The 10862-nt window shown below is 40.0% G+C and overlaps 1 protein-coding gene across 1 annotated transcript in view; it reads right to left on the bottom strand.

The window, feature by feature from the left end:
• The window catches only part of LOC108287341 (copine-4-like), a 126386-nt gene that overhangs the window by 102075 nt on the left and 13449 nt on the right, over positions 1-10862 (bottom strand). The gene's annotated exons all lie outside the window — the stretch shown is intronic.

A 10862-nucleotide genomic window follows, 5' to 3' on the forward strand; every position in this document is an offset into this window, starting at 1 on the left:
CCATGTTGACCAGGATGGTCTCGATCTCTTGACCTCGTGATCCACCCGCCTCGGCCTCCCACAGTGCTGGGAGTACAGGCTTGAGCCACCGCGCCCGGCGGATGCTTCATTCTAAGGTATATCCAGAACACTAGCTCCCATGGTATCTGAGTACTATGACTTTAATAAACTGATATAAGAGTCTGCTAGTCAGGGTGGTCTCCTTTACATTTTTCTGGGATACAACCACCAAAGAGAACGTCCTAATAACAGCAGCATATTTAAGATTTCATGTATCTTGGCTGGGCATGGTGGCTCATGCCTGTAATTCCAGCACTTTGGGAAGCTGAGGCAGGTGGATCAACTGCAGACATGCAACCTGGCCAACATGGTGAAACTCCTTCTCTACTAAAAATACAAAAATTAGCCAGGCATGGTCGAAGATGCCTGTAATCCCAGCTAGTCAGGAGGCTGAGGCAGGAGAATTACTTGAACCCCAGAGGCAGAGATTGCAGTGAACTGAGATCACACCATTGTACTCCAGCCTGGGAGACAGAGCAAGATTCCACCTCAAAAAAAATTTTTTTAATCGTGTATCTTGTATTTATTTAGGCAATTCAATTGAATTATACCTGAAGAGCCAGAAGTTTTGTTTTGTGTTTTGTTGTTTTTAGGAATGAATAAAACACAAGGAGGATTTCTCAGAGGGCTAGGGTCTGGAAGACATTACACTGACTACATGCTTCACCCTTTATTGGGAAACAGGAAGCCTCTGCTCCATTCGTGACCAACAGACAGCAGCAGTAAGTCATGATAATATAACCTCAGACATCACAACTCTTTATTTGCTAATTATCAGAGCCCAAAGTCAGCTTTTTTCTTCATAATTAAAAAATGTTCAGTTTCCCAGATTAGGCCATAATTCCTCCAAAGTAAAGCTGGTATTTTATACTTCTTCGTATTATTACACCAGTGTACCTAGAGGTTAAAATAATATAATTGCTAACATCTTGGCAACAATTATTCAATGCCAGGAACTATTCGAAAAGTCGTTCCTCATGTAATAACCTCACAACAACCGATGAGTTGGGAACTAGTATTATTATTGTTCCATATTGACAGATAGTGGCACTGGGGCATAAAGAGGTTATATAACTTCTCCAAGATCATGCAGCTAGAGGTGATGGATCCCAGATTTGAATCCAGGCATCCCAGTCCCAGAGCTTGTGACCTTAACTTCCATATAATGCTGTTTACAATAATGCAACCAATATAGGTAATCAGTATTTGGGATTGATGTCAGTAGTGACTCTGAGAGGAGAGGAAAAAAAAAAAAAAAACAGTAAGATCTGAGTTGAAAGCTTGGCCAAATTGTGCACAATTGTCAGTAAACTCCTCCTGCTCACTCTCCCCTGAGGTAGAAAATGTTACACTTTCTTGGGGGCTCCTAAAGGGAGCTGAGCTCTAAGAGTGGCAGCTGCCAGTGAAGAGCTGCAGGAAGAGATGTCTGCAGCTCTATAAAAAACAAAAAGCCCCTCTTTCAATAGCTGCAGGCTGGAAGGCCCTGGGAATATGCCTACAGCTGGGAATGGAGCACCGTCTCAGAGCCTTCCCTAAGGGGACAAGAGTAGAACAAATGGCCCCGGGCCAGTGTCCTCCTCCCCAAAGCTCCTCCCACTCTCTCTCACTCATTTTTTCCTCTCTTCAAGATCCTGCTTCTGAGAAAGGCAGGGAACAAGCACCCCAACTTTCCTAGTGACTGAGGTAAGGGCTAGGGTCACCTGAGAAGAAGGAGGGAGGGAAAGAGGCACTACCAAGCTTGGCTATGACTTTGTTCATTCGACCACTTGATTTTTCCCTCCTCAGTATCCAGATTATTTCCGTTTCCTTTTTCTTTCTTTTGTTGTTAAAATGTTTTAAATTCTATACAGTATTTTAATCTCTCTCTTTGTTCTTTTCTAACATTGACATTTGGGAGTAGAAAATGTAGTCTAATTAAGAGTTTTAGACTGGTGTATATAAGTTCCATGGTGTATATAAGGAGGGTTATATTTCTATTGTCTGTTTAATTTCTATTGTCTTTTAATTGTGCTTCTGTCATTCAAAAACATAGTTCTATAATGTTTGTGAGCAATTGGACAGCTTTTAATTATTTTAGTATTATATACCTCAAAAGTCATTATATCATGCTAGGAGAAAGTCGTGTGGAAAAAAATTTGACTTTTGTTTAACTAAGAATATTTTAAATGGATCCTATTATTTTTGTAAAATCTCTCTGTATTCTTAAAAATAATTTTATCCCTTATTTTTAAAACTTTTAACATCTGTTAAATCACTTCCAATGAAATATAGAAAAAAACAGTTTGATTTATCCTGCTGTTCAAATACGTAATTTATCATTGCATTCTTTGCCTAACATATTTTTATAATAGGATGAAAGATTCTCTACATGTAATTATTTCAGAGAGTCAAAGAAGCCACACTCTGATCCTGGTTTATCTTTAATTTGCTGCAAAGATAATTTGGCTCTAATTATTGCACATCTCTGGACTTAGGTTTTTCTTATTTATAACATAGAGAATTAAATAAAATAATATTAAAATTTCCTGGAATTCAAGGAATATTTACAGTGTGGCTTATATTGACCAGCAGGCATATATTTGCCCTTCCTTTCTGCTAGAAGGTAACCCTTTCAGCCAAGTTTCACATGATAAAAGGGAAGGAAAGCTCTGATAGATTCTAAGAATCAACTGCTGTCCTTAGAAGGAAAAGGAGTCCCTTTCTTCTAATCCCTTAGACATACATACTCACACATACCCACCCCAACACATATATTGTATACAATACAACATCAGAATGTAAACTTTTCAACCAATTAAGAAATGTATATCCTAAGCCGCTGGCAAATATTTGATAAAAGGATTGTTTTCTTTACTTAAGGGCAAAAATCCAAAGGCCACAAGCAGAGGGGACCTCAACAACCTATATCTCTCAAGCATTGCTGCTGAGGAGGCTAAGCCATTGAAGGGATCAAATGGAACCGTCACAGAGAAATGCCAGCCTCAGAGGGAATACACAGAATCTTCAACTTCTACAGCTAGGCTGACAACACAGCATCTCAGCTGGATTTTATGCAAGTCATTTCCACAAAAGACTCAGACATAAGCCTAGAATTGGGGCTTCTCAGGCACCTGAAAATAAGATATTTCTCCATGGATTGGGGATATTGAAACTACATGATCTGAATTGGTTTCAGCTTATAACCACACATTTACTAAGAAAACCTCCAAGAACACAGGTTGAGTGTACATGTCCATGAATAAGAAAATGGGAGACTAGTCCAGACCTATAATAATTGGACCATGTAAAAGGCAAGATAACGTCTAAGATTCTTTCAACCCTGAGTTGTGCAATAAAAAAAAAAACAAAAATTCACTAGTATGCCAGGTATTACACCCTGGATTGAACTCAATCATATTAGACCACTTAATCTAGGAATTCAAAACAAAATTCTTGACTCCTGGTTGTATATTTCAACATTCTCTCTTCAACTTAGCTTTCCACTGCCAGCAGGTTTTTGCCTGCAACATAAAGTGACCAATCTACAGATCAAGAATGAGTCTGAGATAAACTAGATGATTCCCCTGCGCTCATCACCAGCTGAAGAGAAATGGCATTTGGGGGAAACTGAAGCGGAGATGGCAGTGTCCAGGAGTGGAGAAGAAGTCAGAGGAAAAGGGTTCCCCTGGAACTTTACCTTGGAAAGCTGAGGTAACAGAAATAAAGACCACTGTACTTTTATGTACATCCATTCCTGGATTGAAATTTTCTCTCCTCTCTGAATATTAAAATCCTATTTGGAAACCTAGTTTACATTCCTTCTCTAAAAGACTTTCTCAGACCCACCCATTTCACAAATTGGTTCATTCTCAGAACACAAAGGCTTCTCCTTGCACTAATCTAGCAGTAATGTTCACTGTCTTGCATCATCTCTCATTCCTGTTTTGTGACATCATGTCACTGTTAACACTATAATTGCCTTTTCACGTATGTGTACCTCAATTCCTAAATTTAATTTTAACCTTCCTGAGGGTAAAGTCCATCATTATTTTAGATTTTTTTCTCTAAGGCAGTAAATTGCATGTGGTAGGTGTTCAATGTATGTCAGCCGATTACATGATTAAGGAATACAAGCAAGGAAGAAGAAAGGAGCTGGGGAAAGGTAATGCAGGACAAAAATATCCCTCAGTAGCATGAAGGTAGACCTGTTGTGAAGGAAAGCGAATCAAAATTCCATGCAAACTAATAAGAAACAGTACCTGGTAAACAACTGAGAACGTCTGTTGAATTGAAGAACGGCAGTAAGGAAAGAGCAGATGGATACAAAAGATGAAAAGACTAAAGGAAATGATAAAAGAGAAAAAAGTGGAAAAGAGAAGGGAGGAGTGAGAGAATTGGGAGAAGGGGAGAGAGAAGGAGGAGAGAAGAATAGAAGAAAGTCAGGATGGAAAGGAAAACAGAAGGAAAGATAAAAGAGGAGTGGAAGGAAGGATGAAAAGAAGAGTAGGGAGAATGAAAAAAAGAGGAAAAGAAGGAATAAAGGACAAGTCTTACCCTTGTATTTCTGGATCTTCCATTTTTATATGCTTGTTCCCTTTCTGTTTCCAAAATTGCTCTTGGTGTCTTAGAGGGCACCCAGCACCTAGTTCCAGGCTCGTTGATGCACCTGCATAAAGCTGTGTGTGAACCACATTCACTGCTGATGCGGTGCTTTACTGGCCAGCAACCACCATCTCCTGCAAGTACAGTACCACCAATCCTGGGAACTCAACCCCAGAAAAGCTGCATTTCAAGGCTCAGGGTGTAGAACTCAAGGACATTTGGGCAAGAGCCTGGGGTGCCGCTGGCCCTCCACCAGGAGTTACAGTGGGAGGCCTTCTCCGCTTATTAGTGCCAAAGCATCACATGACATGCTCAGTCCACTGGCTTCCTGGGTAGCCCATCAGGGAATCAGGGCTCAGAGGCTCCATGGGGCAGGGGCAGGGGAGAACCTTTAAGGATACTCATTGGCACACAGCCATGCCTCCCTCACTGCCAATTCCCTGAGGCGCTGCTATCACTCCTCCTCCACCCACCCCTGAAGACCCAGATGCTCAACTCAGAGTGTGCCCCAGACAACACAGGAAGGTTGGATGCCCAAATCTTGGCAAATGCACAACTCTTTGTGGTAATCCTAAAAAAAGAGCCTGCCCAAAACTTCCCCGTTTGCTCCCTTTTCTCTAACAGAAATGCCACAGTGTGCGAGTGTTAATGGATATATTTTCTAAAAAGAAGTTTGCCACATAGAAGATGTCTATTGATGAGATGAAGAAAGGGTCCTTGATGGAAAAAGAAGATTTATGCTTTAGGGATGTCCATAAACCCCCAAAATCAGATGCACACAATTATGTAGGTTTGATTTTCAGGTGAGAGAGTCCAGAGATTCTTCAAGGGAACTGTGGCACGAACAATATTTTAAAACTACTAACCTGTACCCCTGAGGAGAAGCAAAGCATGTTGTCAGAAGATTGCTAATCAGGAAAAGAGTGACTGGTTAATTTGCCAAAGACAACTGAGTTTCATGAAAATGTATTTTCTAGAGTTAACCTATTTTGCTAAAATTACAACTGAATTTTGAAGTAGGGACTCTCTTCCCCTAGCACCCCTCATCTTTATGTCTCTGTCTGTGTCCACCAGCCCTACAGCCTGTGTCTGCTAGGAAAGGCCATTTAAACTTGTAATGCTTCATTAAGCACATTTCCACCACCATCACAGCTCTCGAAATTAAAGCAAACCAGTTCCAAACAGGCAAGCCTTGGAAATGCTCTCACATCTGCCTATCCAAACTCATGCTACAGAAATAAAATGAGCAGCTTTAGAGGAGATTATGGTTTTAATATACCACATCATTGTCATGAAATTGAAAATATCACTGAAAGAATAACCAGGGATATATGTGAAATACTTAAGCAAGCCCTAATACAGCTCTGCTGGGACATGAAGAGTGATTTGATTGCTACAGAATAAAATGAACCTTAGAAAAATCAGGGTGAGGTACTTGAGAAACCACCAACATGAGAAATAATGGGAAACTCTGCTTTACCAAGAAATTTTTAAAAAGCTGTTTGCAGACTCTGCAGCTGTTAATCACTCTTCACATATGGCATGGCTGTCACCTTTATGAATCATGTTTTATCTTGAAAAGATTTTCCTTTATTACCTTTCCATTTGCACATTCCTAAGGAGTTGTGAAACAAACAAACAAAAATAGGAAAAGCTCTGAAGTTCTCAAAGCCAGGACCAACATTTACAAATAAAACAAGCAAGAAAGCATGTTAAAGTTTTACATTATCTCCAATTTTGTGAGACCAAATATGAGCATCTTCACTTCCAAGCTGCAGAAACAGTCTCATCTCCTATTAAAAAAAAAAAAAAAAAATTTCTACTCTAAGACTTTACCTTGATTGCACATGAAATCTAACCCCACGTTGGTGAGTAGGAGAATAGTCATATAGCTATTGTTCTAGATTAAAATTTAAACAAATTTGATTCAAGTTAATGGGTACAGTACTGCATCAATCTGTGACAAAATGCACCTCAAAAATTAATTTGATGAATGAAGATATACACTATTGAGATGTATAAAGATATACATACACAGGAATAGGAAAGGTTTACAATCATATACTTACAATTTGTCCATTTACTTTTAAAAACAGAATAATAAAGTCACCGTTTAAAAACTCAGCATTCAGGAAAATTTGCCATAATGCTCTCCCTTGACCCAGAGATGCCACTTTACTGAAATGTAATGTTAACCAAATTCATGGTTCTGATTCACAGATCAAAAAGCAATCCCTCTACTTTTTTTTTTTAATAATAGTTCTCAAAAGTGCTAATAAGAATTAGAATTGTCAGAAACAAAAAGTCTAAAAAGGAACAAAGGCTGCCGTTCAGCCAAGAGGACCAGGCAAAATCTATTCATGCCACAATCCTGTGTCAATCTGTCTGTGCCCACTAGCCCTGCTGCCTGCGTCTGCTAGGAAAAGCCATTTAAACATGTGACACTTTGTTAAACACATTCTCTCCACCATCATGGCTCTCTAAATTAAAGTCAAGCCAATTCCAAATTGGAACTTAAAGATACAAGAGTCAGAACATGACACAAACTGCATCATGCCAGTGTCGGTCCCATCCTGTTCCTCTTACCCTTCACTTCCCAAATGGGAAAAAATGTGGCCTGTGGCCTGCACATGGGGATCAAGAACTTGAGAAGGAGCTTTCCCCCTCCTCAGCCCCAGGCTGCTCACTGCCTGCCTGCTCTCAGCCATCCCATCCTGCCATAGAGAAGTCACTTACCACAGATGGGAGGCAGGCAGGGCTGCTCCATCTGGACCCCGGCGCTCTGGAAGCTGGAGTGTCTGAAAGGAAATCTCTGGGTGCAGCCTCAGATTCTGATGTGGAGGGTGAGGCCGGGGCTCTGCTCCCATCTCAGCAGAGCCAGCGTGCCTCCCTCCAAAATGTCTGAATTAATAAGTGATAACCCCATGGTCAAATCTGTGAAGCTGAGCTGACAGAAACCCTTGCTGTCTTCTCAGGAAAGGAGGGCAGTGGGAACTCCAGTTCCTAAAGGGTGGCCTAGTATATGCTTTGAATTGGGAGTCAAGTACCCTAATCACATCACAGAGCTTGAACATTTCTTTCAGGATCATGGAAGGAGGACAATAAGAGGTAGGTGATTGCCATCATCTCTGCCCCACCAAGTTATTCATCCATAGCTCTCCAACTCCCTAAAGAGTAATTCTGGAAACTAGCGGAAGTGTGATTTCCTCGTGTGTGGGCACTCACAGCAGGTCATCACAAGGTGCTGTTAACCCTATCCCTGCACATCTTGAACATGTCCAAGATTGTACCCACACACGAGGAAATCTCAAACGCTACTGAACACAAGCAATAAACAATATGTTCTTCAACCCCATCTCCATAAGCCAAATCAGAAAAAGCACCAAGCATAATTTTGATGCTCTCAACTCTTAAATTCCCTTGTTTCTCTTCAGGTAAGACTCTTGATAACACTGTGACAGTAGATGGACATGCTTTTTGTAATCATTCCAGCTGATGCTAAATGAATTTGACTGATGGGGATTCAAGAGACTGTGGCTGTCACGTTGGCACACTGAGATGCAGAGAATCAAAGGTGTTTATGTTTGCCTTATCACCTGTCTTGCTAATATTATGCAGAATGATCATGCAAAGGATTTTTATTTAATCCTTAGTGATTAAATAAAATACGTTGATTTTATAAGTGGGTAAATGGAACCCACACCATAAGTCATTCATCTAGAAATATATAATCATTCACACCACGAGTACCTACTATGTGCAAGATCCTCACGATGCATAGCAACAAATGTTCAACTACTTAGCTATTTGGCCCATAGTTCTTATTTCAGAATAACAACCCCTTGGATTTTTTGAAGCCTATATATGTTTTCTATATAGGTTCCTGGAGATGGCCAAATAAAAATATCCTCCAAGTGCAGAGGTTGGCAAACTTTTTCTATTGGGAATCGGATAGCAGGCAGTGCACATCATATCGTCGCTATTTCAACTATTAAGCTCTGACATTATAGGGTGAAAGAAGCTACATGCAATAACAGGTATGACAGTATTTCTACAGAACTTTACGAAGAAAAAAAGTGTGCATGCTGGAATTGACACACATGCTACAGACTGCTGATCCCTACCCTATTGGATCTTATTTGACAACAGCCTTTTTTGGGCTGCACATTTCAAGTTTGCCTTAACCAGACCTTATTTTACCTCAAACCTCCCCATTCATAGAAGTTAAAAATGTATGTATAAAAGAAAGAAATCACAGGACAAGGAACTTGGAAAGTGAACTTTTTAACCAGCTACTGGATTTACTCATAAAACACAGGAAGGGAATCGGAATCACAAACAGAACATCAAAGCAAAGTGGAATAGAAGTTTCCATCTAAGTAAACAAGCATGAAGCCTCCCAAATTGGATATTATCTCTTCTCTCCAGCACAGGGACGATGATGTTCCTATAGTATTGGGCAGGCCCCTATTACTCCATCCTATAGAAATAACTCTCAACCATTTCTGCTAGAGACAGCAAGTCTATTTCTGGGCGGCTTAGCTTGGTTGTCAAGTCAAATGCAGAGCAGACATGGACATGTAGGATCAGAAGGCAGGTCTGGTCTTCCCTGAGCCTATTTCCTGAGCAGGGGTAGATGAGTAAGGAACAAGGAGACCCACCTGTTTTCCCTGTTTGTGCCTGATTTAGAGAAAAGGAGTTCTTAAAAGCAGCCCTAGCAATCTGCAAAACCAACAGGGTTCATTATCCAGGGTGAGAATCTACATTATTCACACGGGACCATTGAGGCAAAATTTGAGAATTATCCACAAGAAGCTCACAACTTTATAAAGTATAAGAAAACTCAGGTAAAAGGGTTCCCAGGAGGTGGCCCCTCACGGGACAGCACAGATTCCTGCTTGATGTGACATAAAAAACAAGTACAACTTGCCAGTGCAATCACTGATGCTTGGATCTTCCTGCAAGTGCTTCTCTCCAGAAATGTATTTCCTGTACACAAAGAAGCTATACCAAAAAAACTCCACGCTGCCTGAGGTCAACTGGCAGAGACGCTTCACAGTGAATTTCAGCTTCTAATTAGATGACAAATGATCATCTGTACTTTTTGACTTGTTTGGTGATGAGTTGTGCCTGATGTCAAACATGTGGATAAAAACATTAAAAGTTGTTCAGTGAACCCGTGATCTAAATGTTTGGCATCAAAAAGATCAGTCAGATAACTGTCTGATTCCCTGTTTCCTAACTTCTTATCCAAGGATCTGCTACATCCAAATGATCACACTAGCCTTACTGCAGCAGCCCTCTTCATTCGTTTATTTCCATAAAAATAAAAGGAAATCTGAGTTCATTGATCACCGGCTGAGAACCACATTGAGTTATGTCAGCTCCAATTCGGTTGATTTTACTGAGTTAAACTTAATGATGCTATAAAGCATTCAGAGTCCGCCAGAGCATCTAAGTGTCTGAATAAGCACGGACCATTACACACCAAAGGAAAATATCTACTAGAACTTCTCATTCCCATTGGATAGTAAATAAAAATGAGAGGTAAGGGCAGTATTTCAGTCATTAACCCACGATTAAGCTGCCAACATTGTATAAAAGCCTCAAGCCCTCAAGTCCAATCGTTCATCTTTTTTCTCTTGCTTTAACGAGGCAGCAGAAGGGATCCCTCTGCCTGCTTTCTGGGGCTTCCCTTGCAGTGCCACGCACCCAGAGGAACTCAAACACAATGCTGCTCACAAACTTTCCTGAGCTGTTATTTTACAAAATGCCCTCAGCTACATCCTTCAAGGAATAATAAAGCTACTACATCTTAGTTTGGACTGTGGTTGATACCTTAATTGCTGCTTTTCCTTTAAATAAATAAAGATTTAAATATTTCAAAAGGTAATTCCAAAGCAGATTAGCATTTTATTTAGCAAGTCACTATCACAAGACATACAGACTACTGTTTAAAAGAAGTCCTCGGGTTAAAAAAAAAAAAATGTTTAGGAGGAGATAAGAAGTTTCTCATCTCTGATGACTACAAATATAATTAAAAGAGTCTAGAAAAAATGTTACTATTTGTAGCATGGGTATAGTACAGCAGTTCTTAAACAGTAACCTGCTTTGCTTTAATTTCTAATATAGTAAATATGGATAGATTTAAAACACATGAACAAAAGCTCTTTGGGGTATTCAGTAATTTTTTTTTTTTTTTTTTTTTTTTTTTTTTTTTT

This window comes from Cebus imitator, unplaced genomic scaffold, assembly GCF_001604975.1.
Source record: "Cebus imitator isolate Cc_AM_T3 unplaced genomic scaffold, Cebus_imitator-1.0 Scaffold340, whole genome shotgun sequence".
NCBI lineage: Eukaryota > Metazoa > Chordata > Mammalia > Primates > Cebidae > Cebus > Cebus imitator.